This window comes from Bubalus bubalis, chromosome 14 (assembly GCF_019923935.1).
Source record: "Bubalus bubalis isolate 160015118507 breed Murrah chromosome 14, NDDB_SH_1, whole genome shotgun sequence".
In the NCBI taxonomy this organism is placed as follows: domain Eukaryota; kingdom Metazoa; phylum Chordata; class Mammalia; order Artiodactyla; family Bovidae; genus Bubalus; species Bubalus bubalis.
In genome coordinates this window covers 48,870,376-48,889,242 of record NC_059170.1, presented here as the reverse complement: position 1 = coordinate 48,889,242, position 18,867 = coordinate 48,870,376, and the positions used below count along the sequence as shown (strand labels likewise).

At 47.3% G+C, this 18,867-nt stretch overlaps 1 long non-coding RNA gene across 1 annotated transcript; it reads left to right on the top strand.

Annotated features, from left to right (window-relative positions):
* Positions 1-225: 225 nt before the first annotated feature.
* Positions 226-4,463, top strand: LOC123329084. The gene is made up of 2 exons (XR_006544230.2): positions 226-478; positions 2,609-4,463. It is a non-coding gene; the product is annotated as an uncharacterized LOC123329084 (long non-coding RNA).
* The last annotated feature ends 14,404 nt before the right edge of the window (positions 4,464-18,867 follow it).

Genomic DNA, 18,867 nt, shown 5'->3' with positions numbered 1-18,867 from the left:
TCCAAGATCAAGATGTTGGCAGGTTTGGTGTCTGTTGGTCTGGTGTCTGCAGCTGGCTCCCTACTGGGCTTGCAGACGGCCGCCTCCTCGCTGTTCTCTCACAAACTTTTCCCTGTGCAGCTACCTCCCCTTCCCCTTGCCTCTTCTCAAGAGAACACCAGCCTTACTGGGTTATGGCCCCACACACCATTATGACCTCATTCAGTCTTCATCACCGCCTTAAAGGTCATGTCTCCTTACACAGTCACAATAGAGATCAGAGTTTCAACACGTGGATTTGGGGGGAACATGCCCCAGCCCTGGCACGGGTGTTCCTGAACTCACATGTGGACACAGCACAACCACAGGTGACACACAGATGACATCCCTCCCTGGGTGTGCGCCCCTGCAGGCCACAGCAGGCCAGGACAGAGCCACACGGGCCCAGGGACATGGCCCACAGTGACACAAGCTAAGCTGGCCAGTGGGGACACATGTGGTAAGATGTCCAGTGACTCCAACTCTGGGCAAAGCCCAGGAAAGGAGACCTTTGCCCTTTAACCGGAACCCAGAATGGCAATGCGGGAGTTGGGGAGAACAGTCAGAGAGCAGATATTCCTGGGCTAATTGGAGCAGGGACAAGAAGTATCAGAGTCAGGTCATCCAGCCTGGACATGGTCCCTTCCTCCTCCCGAGGACCCTGTCCTGAATGGATGACTGAAACCCTGAGGGAAGGGGGTCCTCTCCTGGGCTTCAGGTCTGGGCTCCCCGCCAGGGCTGCCGGTGCCAGAGCTGCCCTGGGAAGACTCCCTTGTGCCCTCCTTGCAGGAGGGGCATCTAGGGATCAACCCTGGATCGCCAGTTAATCTGTAGACAAACCAGTGAGAGGTGCTGCCTAGAGTCTATTGTCCAAGACAACTGTCTGGACTTGCCCTGTAGATCTGATGGTCTCTGGGGTAGGAATCAGATGGAGAGGAATAGAATCCCACCGCCTCCCAGGCAGTGGTGGTTTGGTCGCTAAGTCTTCTTGTCCATCTCTTGTGACCCTGTGGACTGTAGCCCGCCAGGTTCCTCTGTCCATGGGGATTCTCCAGGCAAGAACACTGGAGTGGGTTGCCATTTCCTTCTCCAGGGGTTCTTCCCGACCCAAAGATTGAACCCTGATCTCCTGCATTGCAGGCAAATTCTTTAGGGACTGAGCTATGAGGGAAGCCCCTACTGAGCGGGGTACCTTCCTCAAGAGAAATGCCTGGCCTGCGTTACCGCCGTCGGCCAGCAGGGGGCGGTTCCCGTTTGCCTGAGCGCTGACAGACAGTGATTTTTCTGGTCTTTATACCATCTCTCTTGAAGGGAAAATGGTGAAGTATTGCAGAACATTGAAACAGGAACAGACTCTGTCTTAAATTCTCCCTTAATTCTCTGAGAATCTCAGGATGCCGCTGACGGTGATGTTCCCTAATTGTTCTTGTTTTCTCCCAGTTTCTACCTCTTTCATTTTCAAAGATGGAGTCCTAACAGGGCTCTAGTCGCTCAGAGTCAATGCCCAAGTCCTCATATCGGCCACAAAACATTGCCCTGGGGCGTCTCTAAGCATATCCACAGGGAGCCCCCTGGCCCACGCCATTCTTTTGTTGTTTTGTTGCTAAGTCATGTCTGACTCTTTTCGACCCTGTGGATTGTAGCCCACCAGGCTCCTCTGTCCATGGAGATTCTCCAATCAAGAATACTGGAGTGGGTCGCCATTTCCTTCTCCAGGGGATCTTCCCAACCCAGGGATCAAAGCCACGTCTCCTTCATTGGCAGGCGGGTTCTTTACCACTGAGCCACCTGGAAGCCCTCACCCCATTCTAGACCCTCAAACGTCAGATGTGCTGCACCCCAGGATCTGTGTGCTTGCTCGCTGTGTCCCCACCCACCTGGAGGCCCCCCACAGATACCCCCACGGCTGCCTTCCGCCCCCTCCTCAGGTCAGGTTCAAATGTCTCCCTCTCAGTAGGGCCCCAAGCCACCTGTCTGAGCTCTCACCTAGGCTCCCCCACCCCAGCCCCTCCGTAGCACTCCCCACCACCTAACGTCTCTGCATTTTACTTATTTATCATGTCCTCCCCACGCCCCACCCCCAATTAGAATATTAACTCCATGTATGGTTGGTTCCTTGCAGCATCTCCAGGGCCCAGACTTGCAGCTAGTAGATGTATAAACATTGTTGAATTAAAAAAGCAGGCCAGTTCCCTCCCTGCTTGAAAGTCTTAAGAAATGTCCAAAACCTATAACATGCTAGAATTCGTGCTGCTCTTGCTGTGCCCCCTTCTCCCCGCATCTCAGGATACTGGTTTCTCTCATTTACCATCCCACAGCCCCATTGGTCTTTTTCCTGTTCCTCAAACAGGCCTCAGGGTGTATGTGCAATTTCCACTGCCTGGGGTCCTTGGGCTCCTGCCTCATGATGAGTTCTGCGTAAGTTCTCCCTTAGATGCTTGGAATGGTCCCACTCCCGAGAGGCCATCCCTACTGTGGTACCCCCACCATGAGCCACATTGTCTGTTTTAGCCTCTGATCTGTTTCTCTCTAGTCATTCTGAGAATCACGATTGCTTTGCTTGTTTACATGTTTTTTTCTTCCTCCTCAGAATGTCAGCTCTGTGGGAGTTTCAGAAACTGAAGGATTGGAGTGTTTTTTTACCCTCCTCACAAGCTCACTGGCTCACCTGTCGCAACTGTATGGATGCTGGCAGAAGACATGAGACTCCTGGGTCAGAAACACGCGATGAAGCAGCTCAGGGGGCAGTGTGAGCTTCAGGCTCCTCCATCAGCTCCCCTCGTCTGTCAAGTTCAGGTTGATGCTGCACACACAGGGCTGGCATCACAGCTCAGGAATTCTGTGCTTAAGGAACCCCAATCATTTATCATGGGCTGCCAGCAAACCTGGCCTTGGCCTTGGAGGGAGTCATCTTCATTACATGACATAGTACAAACTTCCTTTTTCTCAAAAGGGAGATCCTATCTCTTTTTTCCCAAGCTATTTGCCATACAAACATCCTTGAAAAGAATAGTGCCTCTGCTGGCAAGAGGTACAGAGATGTGAGGGACCACGGAGAACCGTCTCCCTGCAGAGGGCAGAGTTCATGAATGTGTTCATCGCTGTCCCAGCCCATCACACCAACCACCATGCTCTAAGCCACAGAACGGAAGCCATGGGGCTGCATCAGCCAAGCAGAGTTGGTGCCATTTTCAGAAACACCGAACAGGCATACAGACCAGCAGTGGTTCTATGGAAAAAGCACCTTCTTTATTGCTTTCTGTATCCTGGATTTTCATTCTGAAATTTCTCTTGGCTTGCTCCTGTCTGGAAAATGAGATAAAAGCACCATTTGAACCTGACATAGCGATGATGGAACAGAGTTGTTTCTGGGAGATGCTTAAGGATTGTGGTGGAAAATAATAATTTTAAAGATGACTTTTGTTTAGGAAACTCCAAGGTTAAGACAGACACTGTGTAAGGCGAGAGGGTGAGCCTCAACAAAAGGAAATAACTGGGGGAGGTGTTTGGCGGGCTATAAGAAGAAACTGTTTATCTCTGCTGTCCATATACATTCAGAGTCTGGGGTATCTTCCTGGACAGATCATCAGGCATGAGACCAGAGGCTGACTGCAAACTTTATCTGACCCCTACGTCCCACATCCAGTCAATCATGAAGACTGGCCTTTCCAGATTCCTGGTTCCTTCCTGTCCCATCCCCGTGACCCCTACCAAGTTTACAACATTCTTGTCAACCTCTGGCACCATTTCTTCGGCTTTCTAGTAGATTTCCCTGCCTCCAGTCCGTTGTCCACACCTCTGCCTTGGAGATCTTTCCAAAATGAAATTCTGATTGTGTCATTCCCCTTCTTCAGACTTTTCAGTGATTTCCTATTTCCTTTAGGATAAAGATCTAATTCAGAAGGGCTCATGAGATGAGACCCTGCTTGCACAACTTCTCCCTTTCTGCTTCACTCTGACTGCCTCTCCCCTTCATCCTCTTTGTTTCAGCCACAATTCAAGTGTTCCCCTGGGCAAGAATGCCTTCTCCACCATTCTTGGGAAAATGTTCAGAGTTCCAAGAAAAAGCAGCCGAGGAATCAGGAAATAATAATCTTAAAAGAATTAAGGCTTAACAATCAACATAGGAACATTTCTGCTCCGGAGGCATCCAATGCTACCGAGTGGAAAGTGAGAGCAGGAAACGCTGACATTGGGTAAAAAGCTCATTTGGGTTTTTCTGTGAGAGCTTGCTTCTGAGAGATTCTTACAATAGAATCCAAAGACAGGGTCAAATCGCTGGGAAATGGGCCCAGAGTGAATAGGAGACACGTGATGGAAATTGAGTTGGTCTTGCTGGCAGCTGTGGCCCTGTGAAAAGTGTGCTCTGTCTATGTCTCCTGACAGTTGATTAATTCTTGCAAAATAAAAACAAATAACTATATGCATAGTATACTTAACACAAACCTTATGAGTAGGTTTCTGAGAAATAAGGATAAAACGAAAGATGTCTTTGGCATGCCTCCTGATCCTTCTCCTTTCATTTAAGGTCTGTTCCTCCAGGAAGCCACCTTGACCTTTAAATCTGAGGTTTGTTGCGCCTCTGGGGTTCTCCTTACTGCGTTCCTACTATTTACTAGACTACATGGAGGATGACTACATTGGTGACCCCCAGAAGAAACACACCTCCTATTTGCATTAATTTACATGACCCCTCCCACACCGACTGTGGGAGTGATCGTGTGACTTGCTTCAACTACCAGGACATTAATCAGAGAGATACAGATAATTGCTAGGACCTGTATCCTGGGGCTTGTTTCCTTCAAACCCTTCTCCTTGGAAGCTAGTCACCACACCTTCAAGAAAACCCAGGCTTGGCTACTGAGACATGTGAGACCCTGGTGGGATGATGGCCATCTTGGACCTTCCACCCCTCTCCCTGCCAGGCTTCCAGCTGAATGCAACTGTTTCAGGATGTGAAGCAGAAGAACTGCCCAGCTGAGCCCAATCCACCCACAGACTTTTGAGAAACAAAGCATCGTTTTTGCTTTTTAAATTTTTAGCCAAAGAGTTTTATGATGGTATTTGACACACCAATAGGTAACCCAAACACACTGTGCTGTTATTTCTCTCTTTGCAGATAAACTGTAAATTCTCGGAAGGTAAGTTCACGTCTGGCTCAGTAAATACTTCTGAAAGGAGTTTTTCTGAGTCTTAGTTTAGGTCAAACCCAGCAACTTTGCTGGATTCAAGCTTTGCTCCCATCAAACAGGGGTTGATGGAGCATTTTGTTTCTACCTGCACAGAAGTCACTCATGAGAGGAAAGGCACACTCTATGACTTTTCTGTATTTCTCGTGCTGAAACTAAGTCACTCCATCAAGTGAAAAGCCTGGATTGCTCTAAGACCATTGCTCTAAGACACTGCTACCTTGTGGTGCTTTCTTGCTGCTCTTTGGAAGCCTGTTTAGACTGACACTTCTTCTTAACACTTTGCTTAGAAAACACCTTTACTTCCAAACACCCGGAAGTTCTGGAGGGAGGGGAAATGGAAGGTAGTGAGAGAAGAAAAAAAAAATAGTTTGGATTGAATCCAGGCTAAAAATTTTCATCAAGTCAACCTCTGACTCAGCACCGAGTGTGAAGCAATTGCTGCTGCTTCTGAACTCCAGGGAGGTTTTTATCTTGATCATCTGGCAATTAATCATGGTGAACAATGCTATGTCTTCCTTTGTCTTCTTGGCATTGGGTCGTGCTGTTTCATTTTTCACAGGTTTATGCCTGAGTTCCCCCAGAGCCCAGCATGCAACAAATAGCTGCCAGGGAATGGTTTTGCTCCAAGTAACCCTACCAGAAAGTGGACCAGAAAGGACTTTGAACAGCCCAATGTGACATTGCAAAGATCCCCAAGGGCAGGAAGGCACTGGTGTTCAGAAGGAATGAGCACCTGCCTGGCAGCCCCACCACCAGCCTGGACTTCTGCTCCCTGCCTCTGTTGTCCCCTGGCACTGGGAGAACCAGCCTGATTTGTACCTTGGTCTTTGGAGACGTCCAACCCCAGACTGAGGTTTTCTCAGCTTTAGGATGAGGCATGAACAGTTCACTGTCTGGCTCTGTCTCTTTGTCTCTTATCTGTGAACCCATGAATCATTTTCCCTGACATCACTGAGGTTACAAAAAGACAACGCTCCAGCTGGAAGGTTTCGGTGAAACAGTCTGTCCTGCCGGCTATAAGTACCAATTCATGTAATAGGGCCTCAGGGTAGCAGGAGTCTGTCTGTCTCTCTCTCTCTTTTTAAAATTTTTATTGGAGTGTAGTTGATTTACAGTGTTGTGTTAGCTTCAGGTGTACAGCAAAGTGATTCAGTTATATATAACATATATCCACTCTTGTTTTGGATTCTTTTCCCATATAGATCATTAGAGAGTATTGAGCAGAGTTCCCTGTGCTATACAGTAGGCTCTTGTTGGTTATCTATTTTATACATGGTGATGGTGGTTGTTTAGACACTAAGTCATGTCTGACTCTTACGACCCCATGGACCATAACCTGCCAGGCTCCTCTGTCCGTGGGATTCTCCAGGTAAGAATACAGGAGTGGGTCGCCATTTCCTCCTTCAGGGATGTTCCACCCAGAGATCGAACCCAGGTCTCCTTCATTGCAGGTGGATTCTCTACCGACTGAGCCACCAGGGAAGCATTTTATATATAGTAGGGTATATGTGTGTCAGTGCTAATCTCTTGCTAAGGAGGTCTTCAAAGAAGAACTTTTCTGTCAGCTGGCACAATACCTGCATCCAGTTTTTGATTCCTCTGTATCTGATGATGCCACATGTCTCAGAAATAGACACATATGTAAAATCTTTAAAAATGTGAATTTATTTACAAAATAGAAATAGACCCACAGACACAGAAAGCAAACTTTACCAAAGGGGAAAGAGGGAAAGGATAAATTATGAGTTTGGAATTAACAGATACACACTATTATATGAAAAATAGATAAATAACGACCTATTGTATACCACAGGGAACTCTACTCGGTATCTTTTAATAACCTATAAGGGAAAACATTCTGAAAGATAATATACATGTATAACTGAATCACTTTGCTGCATGTTTGAAACTAATACAACATTGCAGATCCACTCTTCTTCAGTAAAAATATATAAATAAGTAAAAAGAAAACAGGACCTCCTCCTCCTTCTATAAGGAATGATTCTGCTGACAACCAGTGACCGGAGAAAGTGACCCTGAGCCCCGGAAGAGTTCATAGTCCCCGTGGAACCCTCAGTTTCAACTTGGGCACACCACAAGTGGAGGTCCCAGATTTGCTGTGTCTGGACTTCTGACCCACAGACCCTGTGAGATGAAATGTGTGTTCTTCTAACCACTGTCTGCACAGATGCTGAGTTTAACCCCCGCCCCTCATTGCAGCCCCAGCCTGCTTGATCACACAGCGGCCTTGCCCAGTGCTGGGTGACTGAGCAGAGCTTTGTCCCCGGACACCTGCTTCTGAATGGGAAATGCCTTGATCTCCTCCCCTTTGCACCATCATCCCCACTCTCAGACTCCAGACATTCAGTGTGCACAACGATATGTCAGGAGTTTTCTCACCACAAGCCTTCTGGAGCCTCACAGTGATCCTGTCTATGGGGCCTGGGGCGCTAGACACAGTGCCTCCAGAAACAACCCTTCCTAAGGTCTTAACACCCAGACAGAAGGGAGCATAGAGACTGGAGTCTAGGTTTTTCCAGCTCTGAATTCCATGCTGTTTTCACTCTGTACACTGGAATTGTAGGGAATTTTCTGAGGCTTGAGGATGAATGTTGGAAAGGGGTGGTTTCCCAAAATTACAAACTAGACCACAGTGTTAGGACTCTGGGCAGAGGGGCTTTGCCCAAGGGAAGCGCTAGGGAAGCGGCAAGTGCCCGAAGTTTCTGGCCCTCTGGGATCTTATCTGTCTTCAGTCCTCCCCAGAACATCACACACGTAGTACAGAAAATTTGCTTTCGCTCTGGGAAAGGCTCTGAGGCTCCTGAGGAGCCTCTGTCCTCTCCTTCCCTTCCTGAGATTCCATCATCAAGTATGACACCCAGAACAGTCCCACCTCAGGATGTGGTAGTCATCTCCCCATTACTGGGAAGCAACAAGCCCAAGCAGGAGAATTGGAGAGGAGAATGTAGGTGCTTCCTAGCAACCCCTCCTTTCGCCACTGATCCCTTCAAAAAGCAAGGGAAGAGGAGAAAAAGGAAGCATCGTGGGTGGGAGTAGGGTAAGAAAAGGGGGTTTCTAGCCTAAGCGCCTGTAGGGATGGACTTGAGGGAGTGAAAAAGGCAGGAAATTGCCAATAAGTGATAAATTCCAAACAGCATTAGGTCTTCACTATCCACCAATCACTGTCGGTGTGGGCAAACCGTGTGTTGTTGTGTTTTTTTTCTTAGCGATAAGAAGAAATAATATACAAACGGTCACAGTTCAGAACTTGTGGTTTCTTCCTGAGAAATGCCAAAAACAAGTTAATGAAGCTTTAATTCTCGGAGAGATTAGCCTGCAGAGCTGGACTGGCCTCTATCTTTCTTTAACACGGCTTGTCTCCGCTGATAACGTGGGCTAATCACATGTGGGGTGGGGGGTACGTTTGTGCTTTTCTCGCTGCCTTTTTTTTCAGGTGTTTGTTTTGTCTCCCCCAAAGCTGGCACAGGGAATTGTCTTTTGTTTCCAGCAGTCTTTCTGTCTGTCGTTGCTATAGAAGTTTCCCTGGGTATCATAACATGGTCCATGGGATGCCCCGATGCCAGCCCTGCGTCTTTGCCACTCTCCAATGTCCAAAGGGTTCTGAATGATGAGGATGCCTGTTCTTTTCTGCTTTGCTTGAACATGGCTTGTCCCACTAATATTTAACTATGGAAATGTCCAAACATACTGCAACAGAGAAAGGATCTTTTAATGGACACCTATCACCTTGATTCTATCAATACAATGAATGTTTTCCCGTACTTGCTTTAAGCCTTATCTGTCCAACTGCGTATCTACCCACCAAACTTTCTTGTTTTAAATAAAGCACTGCTGAACTATAGTCATCAGTACATGTGTGCACGCATGCTTAGTCACTCAGTTGTGTCCTACTCTTTGTGACCCTATGGACTGTGGCCCACCAGGTTCCTCTGTCTATGGAATTCTCCAGGCAAGAATACTGGAGTGGGTTGCCATTTCCTTCTCCAGGGGATCTTCCAGACCCAGGGATTGAACCAGGGTCTCCTGCATTGCAGGCAGATTCCACTGTATACATGTACCATATCTTCTTTATCCATTCCTCTGTCAGTGGATTAATGTTTCTGACTTGGTTGCTGGGACAGAGATCCTTTTTGAAAGAGAAGCAGCAGGGTGAGGTGTCCGGGGCCAGTCTTCTGGGTGAGACAGAGTGGAGAAGTCCTCAAAATAGCATCAATGTCAAAGCTTCAGGAAGTTATCATTGAGAAACTTCTAAATAGGAACTTGGGCTCAATGGGAAGAAGACACCCAGAACATCCTGTCAATTTGACATGCTCATTTACTAGATAATTTCCAGACACACTGAAAAAAATGTATAGGACCACTCTTATTGAAACTATTTTAATTTAGGGAGGAGCTTTTAGTCTCATCTGTGCTATGGCACTGCCAACTCAGGGCAGATAAGATCAAGGCTGAGTCCTCTGGGAGACACCCCCCCTCCTGGTGCCCACACTCAGGACCCCACAGGTGGCCAGTGAAGGTAGAAGAACGCTGGATGCCACTCCCCTGCCGATGTGCCTTGGTTCCCTCCCAGGATGAGCACCAGCAGAAGTGGCCTGGCAGGGGCCCTGAGGGGGCACCTGGTTGGTCCTGGGGAGCCAAGGGGTGGCTGGGGAGCCAGTGACCAACAGCCCCCCATGGGCTGAGGCCTCCCGGAACCTCTACTCCTGTGTCCCATCCGGCTTCATTTACAAAACACAAATTCCAAGCTAAAATTTCATAATCAAAATCATTCTAGGAAGAGCCTTAAAACCCAAATGTGGGGCCCTTCTGAGCACAGGGCCCTGGGCACTTGTACTGCTGGCTGGCCCATGAGACAGCCCGGCCACTTAGGGACACTTATCATCCACCGCCATACTTGCCCTCTCAGCTTGGCTCAATCCCTGCTCAGCCTCTAGAAGAGTCTGGATTGCAAGTCTTGGGTTCAGCCTCTACAAGGTAGGCATGCTCTCACACCTGTAAGTCTTCAGAGTCTGGCCAGGCACTGGCCAGTGTCTCACAGGCTGCGATAATGTCTGCTGTGTTTAACTGGCTCCCACACAAGAGGGCTGCAGCTTGTCCTGTCTCTCTAATCCCTTGGTGGGTGGATACCCTCTCCTTCCTGGATCCGCCTACCTGGACCAGGCCTGGAGTTAGCCTGGGAACCCCAAGGCAAACCAGCCTGTAGGCCTCATGGATGAGGAACTTCAGTCAGTGTGTTTTCCTGAAAAGGGGAGATTACGGCTTATCTAGCAGTTTTAGGGGGAGCCCAGTTAAGAGGGCTTCTATCATGGTGCCAAACCTGGCTATAAAATAAGTAATGAAGGGAATTCCTTGGGGGTCCAGTAGTTAAAACTCAGTGCTTTCAGGGCTGTGGGTCCAGATTTGATTCCTGGTCAGGGAACTCAGATTCCGCAAGCCATGAGGTACAGTGAAAATTTTTTCTAAAGTTTAAAAAGAATAATAAAAAAGAAAGTAGTGGAAAAAGACAGTGGGAGGTGAGGGGTGTTTCTGACCCAGCGTCCATACAAGCAGCAGACACACAGCTACAGGTTCTTTTTTTGCTAAATCACTCCAGTGGCACATCAGGTTATCATGAAACCGGTTCCATGAAGCAAGTTTTCCAGTGAGCCAGGGATGTTGGTCCAAGAGAACCACTCTCCTTGCCCATAGGTAGGTTGGTGACATTGCCTTGGTGACACCCAAGCTGTGACCAGCACACTTCTGTGTGCTCCTTTTATCCCTGGACTTGCTAGATCCCACCTCCTACCTTCTCTCCTTGGAAGGAAACCCACAGGATAGGGACAGAATTTTCTGGAGTGACTCTAGTATAGTTTGCTTCTCCAGCAAACTATACCAGTCAGTGCTCGGTGGAGAGGTGGCCTAGGATTATCTTGGTTTGCGTTTGAACTTGAGTGTGTTCTGAACCCCCGTAGGGCCTCTTCATCCCATATGCAAAGAACCCCCAACAACATTTCCGTCTGAACATGGAAGCCCTCTGTTCCCAACCCTGCCCCCACCTACCTGTCAGGTCCCCTCCACCCCACCCCCTCCAACCTCACGAAGAATTCTTCCTCCTCCAGACACTCGACAAATTACCTTTAATTTCTTAGAAAATATATCTTTTCCCAGGAGTTACTGCCCGACAGAGTCTGACACGTGCTTCAGGTGGGCTGCCTTCTCTTAGCAGGATGTTTCTCTTGATGTTCGTGCCTTGGCACCTCCAATATCCAATACTCATGAAATCCTGGTAGTTTCACCTCCTAAGTAGAGAGAATTTTGTTGTCTTCTCTCCACTCCCATGACTCCCCCTTACTCCCATCCCTCTTCACCTCTCGTCTGGACCACTGCCAAGGCTCTTAGCTGATCTCTTTGCCTCTAGACTCTCCTCTCTCCAGCCCTTTGTTTAAGAGACCCCAGATACAAATTCGATCATGTCACTTTCCTATTTGAAATCCTTTACAACAAATCCCCAAAGCGCACAGGATGAAGCCAGAGTTCCTCAACCTGGCACATGAGGCCCTGTAAGATCTAGTCTTGCATTATCTCTGCAATCGTGTGTCTGAAGCACAAACCACCTGTTTCAACAGGTCCCCCCACCCTGATAGTAATCAACTTCACTCATCCTCTGAGATGGTTTCCAGCCTTCATTTTCTTTGTTTGTTTGTTTTATTTTTTAATTGGAAGAAAATTGCTTTACAATGTGTTGATGGTTTCTGTCATACAATACACAAATCAGCCATAAGTATACATATATCCCCTCCCTGTTGAGCCTCTCTCTGCTCTTCCCAACCCACCCCTCTAGGTCATCGCAGAGCGCCTGGCTGGGCTCCCTGTTATACAGCAACATCTCACCGGCCATCTTTATTTTACCCATGATAGTATATACATGGCTATGCTACTGTCTCCACTTGTCCCACTGTCTCCTTCCCCCACTGTGTGCACAAGTCTGTTCTCTATGTCAGCATCTCCATTCCTTCCCTGCAAATAGATTCATCAATACTATTTTTCTAGATCCCATATATATGCATTAAAATATGATATGTTTTCCTTTTCTGAGGAGCCTCCCGTCTATGCCCCTCTGTGCTCAGCCAGGACTGTGCCACGCTCTGAGTCCCCAGCCAGCTGTCTGTCATAGCACCCATCACCGCCGCTGTGACTGCTTTTCTTTCTCTCCTAAGAGATGGTGAATCATCTCTTGTGTCAAGGGCACATTGTGGAAAATACTCAGATTAAAGCTCTTATGAAGCAAAATGCATGGAAATGTTGATATGGGACACAATCAGATATTTGAAGACAACCCCAAAATACATATTTCTTAATTTGGCAAGTGGTTTATTTTGAGAAAACTGTTAAGTCTAAATTTTTGTTTTTAAAGAGCTTATGTACTATAAATTAACTATAGTTTACTTCCCCCCAAAATAAAGAACTTATATATAAAAAGCCCCCAGAACTATTTTTAAAAACAGATTCACTGCAGTCTATCTCACAGCCTCAGGTGTGTGCCACAGTGCTGGGAAGTCTTTCACCTGTAAAAGTGAAAGTGAAAGTTGCTCAGTTGAATCCAACTCTTTGCAACCCCATGGAGGAGCCTGCCAGGCTTCTCTGTCCATGGAATTCTCCAGGCCAGAATACTGGAGTGGCTAGCCTCTCCCTTCTGTAGAGGATCTTTCCGACCTAGAGATTGAACCCAGGTCTCCTGCATTGTTGGCAGATTCTTTACCAGCTGAGCTACCAGGGAAGCCCTCACCTTCTCTAAGGACGTCCAGCAAATTCTCTTTGATGGATTTGTTGTTGTTCAGTTGCTCAGTCATGTCTGAATCTTTGAGATCCCATGGACGGCAGCATGCCAAGCTTCCCTGTCCTTCACTATCTCCCAGAATTTGCTCAAACTCATGTCCATTGACTTGATGATGCCATCCAATCAGTTCATCCTCTGTCATCCCTTTCTCCTCCTGCCTTCAATCTTTCCCAGCATCAGGGTCTTTTTCAAGAGAGTCAGCTCTTCACATCAGGTGGCCAAAATATTGGAGCTTCAGCTTCAGCATCAGTTCTTCCAATGAATATTCAGGGTTGATTTCCTTTAGGATTGACTGGTTTGATCTCCTTGCAGTTCAAGGGACTCTCAAGAGTCTTCTCCAGTACCACAGTTCAAAAGCATCAATTCTTCAGTGCTCAGCCTTCTATAGACACGACTGAGTGACTATCACTTTCTCACATCTGTACATTTAGAAAAACCATAGCCTTGACTAGGTGGACCTTTGTCAGCAAAGTAATGTCTCTGGCTTTTTAATACATTGTCTAGGTTTGTCATATCTTTTCTTCTAAGGAGCAAGCGTCTTTTAATTGCATGGCTGCAGTCACCATCGGCAGTGATTTTGGAGCCCAAGAAAATAAAGTTCATCACTATTTCCATTTTTGCCCCATCTATTTGCCACAAAGTGATGGGATCGGATGCCATGATCTTTGTTTTTTGAATGTTGAGTTTTAGGCCAGTTTTTTCACTCTCCTCTTTCACCTTCATCAAGAGGCTCTTTAGTTCCTCTTCATTGGATAGATGCAGGAAGAAACGAATCAGGAAAGGTGGAGCATGATCCTCTAGCCTCCTTATCAGTGTAGGGGAAGGAAGATTGGGGACCCCTTTGAGGGTCAGAAATAGAAAAATCTTGGACTTCCCTGGTGGTCCAGTGGTTAAGAATCTGCCTGGCCATGCAGGGGACATGGGTTCAATCCCTGGCCCCAGAAGACCCCACACATCTTGGGGCAACTAATCCTGTGTGCCACTTATACTGAAGCTGGCGTGCCCTAGAGCGTGTACTCTGCAACAAGATGAGAAGCCTCTCACCAAAACTAGAAAAAGCCCATGCGCAGCAAGAAAAACCCAGCACAACCTAAAAAAAAAATTAAAAAAAACATTTTTCTGTGCTAAAAGCATGAAAATTTGGGCAAACCCAAATGCAGCATTGTTTTGCTGGGGAAGCCTTAGTGACTGTCAACCTTCCAAGAAGGATGACTCTGTAGGAGCGGGTAGAATTATGTCGTAGTCCTAGAATAGGGCAGCAAAGTTCCTCTGTGGAGCGAAAGTCACCGTGCTGAGATGAGGGAGTCTGTTGGCACAGGACAGAATGTTCCAGCACAGGGATAGTTATGTCAAAGCACTGGTTATGAAATGGGGGGGTGGGGGTGGGGTGGGGGGCAGTCCTCTTCTATGGGGAAAAGCTCATTACCTGCAACACTAGGTCAAAGGCCACCACAGAAGCTGCCTCACTGAGTCTGGGGTTCCACGGCCTGAGTTTTCCCCGCTGACCAGCATTCTAAGGAATTTTCCTATGACCAGGAATCTCCAAGGCTAGTGGAGGCAAGACAAGCTGGCCAGAGACAGGAGGCTGGCTCCTGCCCTGCAGGCTGCCCGCAGAGTTGGGATGCCAGCTGTTGCCGCCTCATCCGTGCCCAGGAGGCATCCGGCATGACTCACCAGGCCTATTTGAAGGAGGTGACCTGTGCCCGGGATTCCTGGGACTCTTGAGGGACAGCTTGCCCTCACTGCTTCCTTCTCCTGCAGCTTCAGGCTAAGAAAAGTCAAGTCTGCAACCGCTGCTGGGGTTCCCCAAGAGAGCATTCCCCCATCCTCTGCTGTCCTTCCCGTCTCCCGCATCCTCTGGTTTCACTGTGTTTTACAAACACCAGGACAGTGACTTGCCAGAACCCCAAGGTCAGAGGCTGTGGAAGCTGCTCCCACCTGCAGCTGTTGTCTGGGAATAAACGTGAAGACCAGAGGCAGTTCTGGTTCCAGTTCTGGTTAGGGTTAGGCAGAGTGCTTCCTGCTATGGTGGAGTGGGGACCAACCCCTCTGGGTTTGCCCAAGCTTTCCCGGCTTTCGCACTGAAAAACCTTATCTTGGGAAGCCCCTGGCTCCTGGGCAAATGGGGGTAATGGGTCTCCCTCCCTCCAAGCCCCTGGGGCTGCATGTTGCTCTCCCCCTGCCACCCTCTCTTCCTGCCCAAATAATTGTGCTCGTCCTCAGATGATGAGCCAACCCTCACTTGTAGGCCTAGTGCCTTAATGGAACTGATAGTAGGTTCCTCTTTGCACCGGTTGTGAGAAATCTTGGCGTCTGCCCAGTGGTCTCTCCCTAACAGATACATAGAGGATCAACTGATGCCTTCAGTGCGATAATCTTTCTCCTGCAACCGTTGGGTTTTGGTTTCCATTCGCCTTATTTTACTACTTATTGTACCATGTCCACCCTTCTGTTTGATGGTCTGCAGCTTTGTGACCATTTTAAATTCTTTTTGAAAGACCTCCAAATCATTAGGCTTCTCTCAGACCTCTAGAAGGAGGTCTTTCCTAGCTGCTCCTGGCACTTCTTTAAATTCCCCAGCCCTGGCTGAGAGGCACAGTTATAAAAAAATCCATTTTATTGGGCATATGGGGAAAAAAATCACATTTTAAAGTGTCTGTTGCTACATATAGAGCTATTTTCAAAAATGTCTGAGCTTATAAAAGATCCTAAATGTCCAGTGATGTACAAATGAATGGAAAAAATGAAGCATGGAATATTACTCAGTCATGAAAAAGGAAACCCTGACATTTGCAACATGGATGGACCTTGAGGGCATTGTGCTAAGTGCGATAAGTCAGACAGAGAAAGACAAATTCCATATGATCTCACTTACACATGGAATCTAAGTAACAACAAAAGCAATAATAATGATAATAATAAATAATAATAAAAAGCATAAATACAAGCTCATAGATACATGGAACAGATTGGTGGTTGCCAGAGGCAGGGGTGGGGGAGATATGGGGGGCAAAATGGGTGAAGGGAATAAAAAGGTACAAACTTCCAGCTATAAAATAAGTAAGTCCAGGGGATGCAATGTACTGTGGGATGACTGCAGTTAATCATACTGTTTTCTATATTTGGAAGTTGCTAAGGGAATGGTTCTTAAAAGCTCTCACCACAAGAAAATAAAAAAAGATTTGTAACTGTGTGTGAAGAGAGATGCTAAATAGATTTATTATAGTGATCATCACAATATATACAAATATGGAGTCATTATGTTTTATGCCTGAAACTAATATAATGTTATGTATCAATCAGATCTTAATAAAAATAGATAAAATATAATGTAAAAAAAAAAAAGAAAGGATACCTAGTCCTCCAACGGTGCTCATATTCTGGACATGCCTGGGAATTCGTTTTGTCCTAGCAGAAAGGTGAATTGAGTCCAGCTGTTACCCCAGGCTGTTACTAGTGGGGTTTCTGTGTGCGGATTCCTCTCCATTTGGAAGACAGCAGCTCTCTCCACATGGGGAATTCCAAGTACAGAACTACTGTTTAGGTTTCTTGGGTAGGGCCAAATGGAAACTATCCCAGGTGGGCTCTGTGAACACCAGGCTGGATCTGGGTGGCCACTGGGGTTGGTCTGATTTTGATGAGGTGTGAGGAACATAATTCCACCAGCCACAATATGGCTTCAAGAATGGGCCTTCCGGACTTCCCTGGTGGTTGAGTGGTTACCCTGATGCCAGGAAAGATTGAGGGCAGGAGGAGAAGGGGACGACAGAGGATGAGATGGTTGGATGCATCACCAACTCAATGGACATGGGTTTGGGTGGACTGCGGGAGTTGGTGATGGACAGGGAGGCCTGGCGTGCTGTGGTTCAAGGGGTCGCAAAGAGTCGGACACGACTGAGTGACTGAACTAAACTGAACTGAGTGGTTAAGAAATCACCTTGCAATGCAGGGGACACGGGTTGGTCCCAAAGCAAGATCCCACATGTCGCAGAGCTGTGAAGCCTGTGCCCCACCGCTACTGAAGCCCATGGTTCCTAGAGCCTGTGTTCCACCACAAGAGAAGCCACCACAATGAGAAGCCTGCACGGCAACAAAGAGTAGCCCCAGCTTGAGGCAATTAAAGAAAGCTGAGCGCAGCAACAAAGATCCAGTGCAGTCAAAAATAAAACAAATACTTTGGAAAAGAATGGGCCTTCCAGTCACAGTGTCTGTTTACAATTCTTTGCCCCTGACTGTTCTGATTCTCAGTCTGAGAGGTTCTCCTGGGCAAATGAGCTTCTGCCTTTGGTTCTTGCAGAACGAATCCAGGTACCAAAGTGAAAGTGAAAGTCGCTCAGTTGTGTACGACTCTGTTACTCCATGGACTATAGCCCACTAGGCGCCTCAGTCCATGGGATTCTCCAGGCAAGAATACTGGAGTGGGTGGCCATGCCCTCCTCCAGGGGATCTTCCTAACCCAGGGGTTGAACCCAGGTCTCCCGCATTTCAGGCGGGTTCTTTACCATCTGAGCCACAAAGGAAGCCCAAGAATACTGGAGTGGGTAGCCTATCCCTTCTCCAGGGGATCTTCCTGACCCAGGGATCAACCCTCCAGGAACCAAGAGGGAGAGGAATTCAATATCTCTTATCCAAGTAGGATTTGAATATGTGATGAGCGAATCTTGGAAAAATCACTTAGAAAATGTGTCCCAGGTCTGTTAGCGACCATCAGCCCCCTTTTCACATACCTTCACAAAATTCACTTCCAGTCTCAAGCCCATTCAAATGACAAATTCATCTTTAGATCTGAAAAAATGTGGACTGTGATTACTGTGCATTGTTATCTGAATTGTCCAAGTGACCCAAAGAAAAATGGAGGTGCATTTGCCTGAGTCCTCTTACTTCCCAGACAGATGATGATTCATGTGGAAAATGTTCCCTGTGGTTTTAGAGCATTTTCAAGACACAGCCCTACTTAAGTGGCCTCGGGCTATGAAGACCAACTTCTGAACAGCTTGTAATGAAAGCTTCTTTGTGAAATCTGAAACCTCAGCTAGGTCTGGCTTCAAGCTAAGCACTTCAGCTGATTTCACCAAAATGTCTCCCAGACCTTTGACCTTTATCAGAAACCATACTATTAGGCCTTTGCCCCACTCACAAAATGTATTTTTATTTTTTTCTTCCTGTGAAACATCGTGATTGCACAGAAAAACTTGGCTGAGGTATTGGGTTTGTGTCCAGTTTGAGATAAATGTGCCCAAGATGATACACTCAATCTGATCTGTGGTTCCTTTTCTTGTGAAATTTCAGTGACAGGACCTTCTCAATTCTGCAGAGCAACTGAGCCAAACCGGGATCAGTTTTGGGGTTTGATATTCCACCCTCCTGGTAGTTTGGGAACTGCCTATAACATGATGAGACAAACTCCTATAACCCCCACCAGCGCCCCCAGGATGAAAACTACTCAGTCCAAATATAGACCAGGCTTCTGTCCAATGGAAGCCCATGAAGCTCCATGACTCTTCACCAGGAAAACGAAAGTATGCCTGGGAGGTCACCTTAACCCTATGTGGGAAAGGCCAGGAGAGCTCCCTGTGATATGCAGAAATTCTGGCCAGTAAAGGTGGTCAGCAATGCTCTCCTCTGGTCCAGGGCTTTATAAAGATCAGGACCCTTCTAGGAAGTGTGGACAGAGAGGGTCACCTGCCATGTCAGTAAACAAAGGATGCTGCAGCCAAAAAGCCATCAGCCACCACAGCTGCTCTGAAGGTGCAGGGGATTCAGGACGGAGGGGGATTCAGGATGGAGAAGAATAAGATACTGGCCCTGATAGTTAAGATG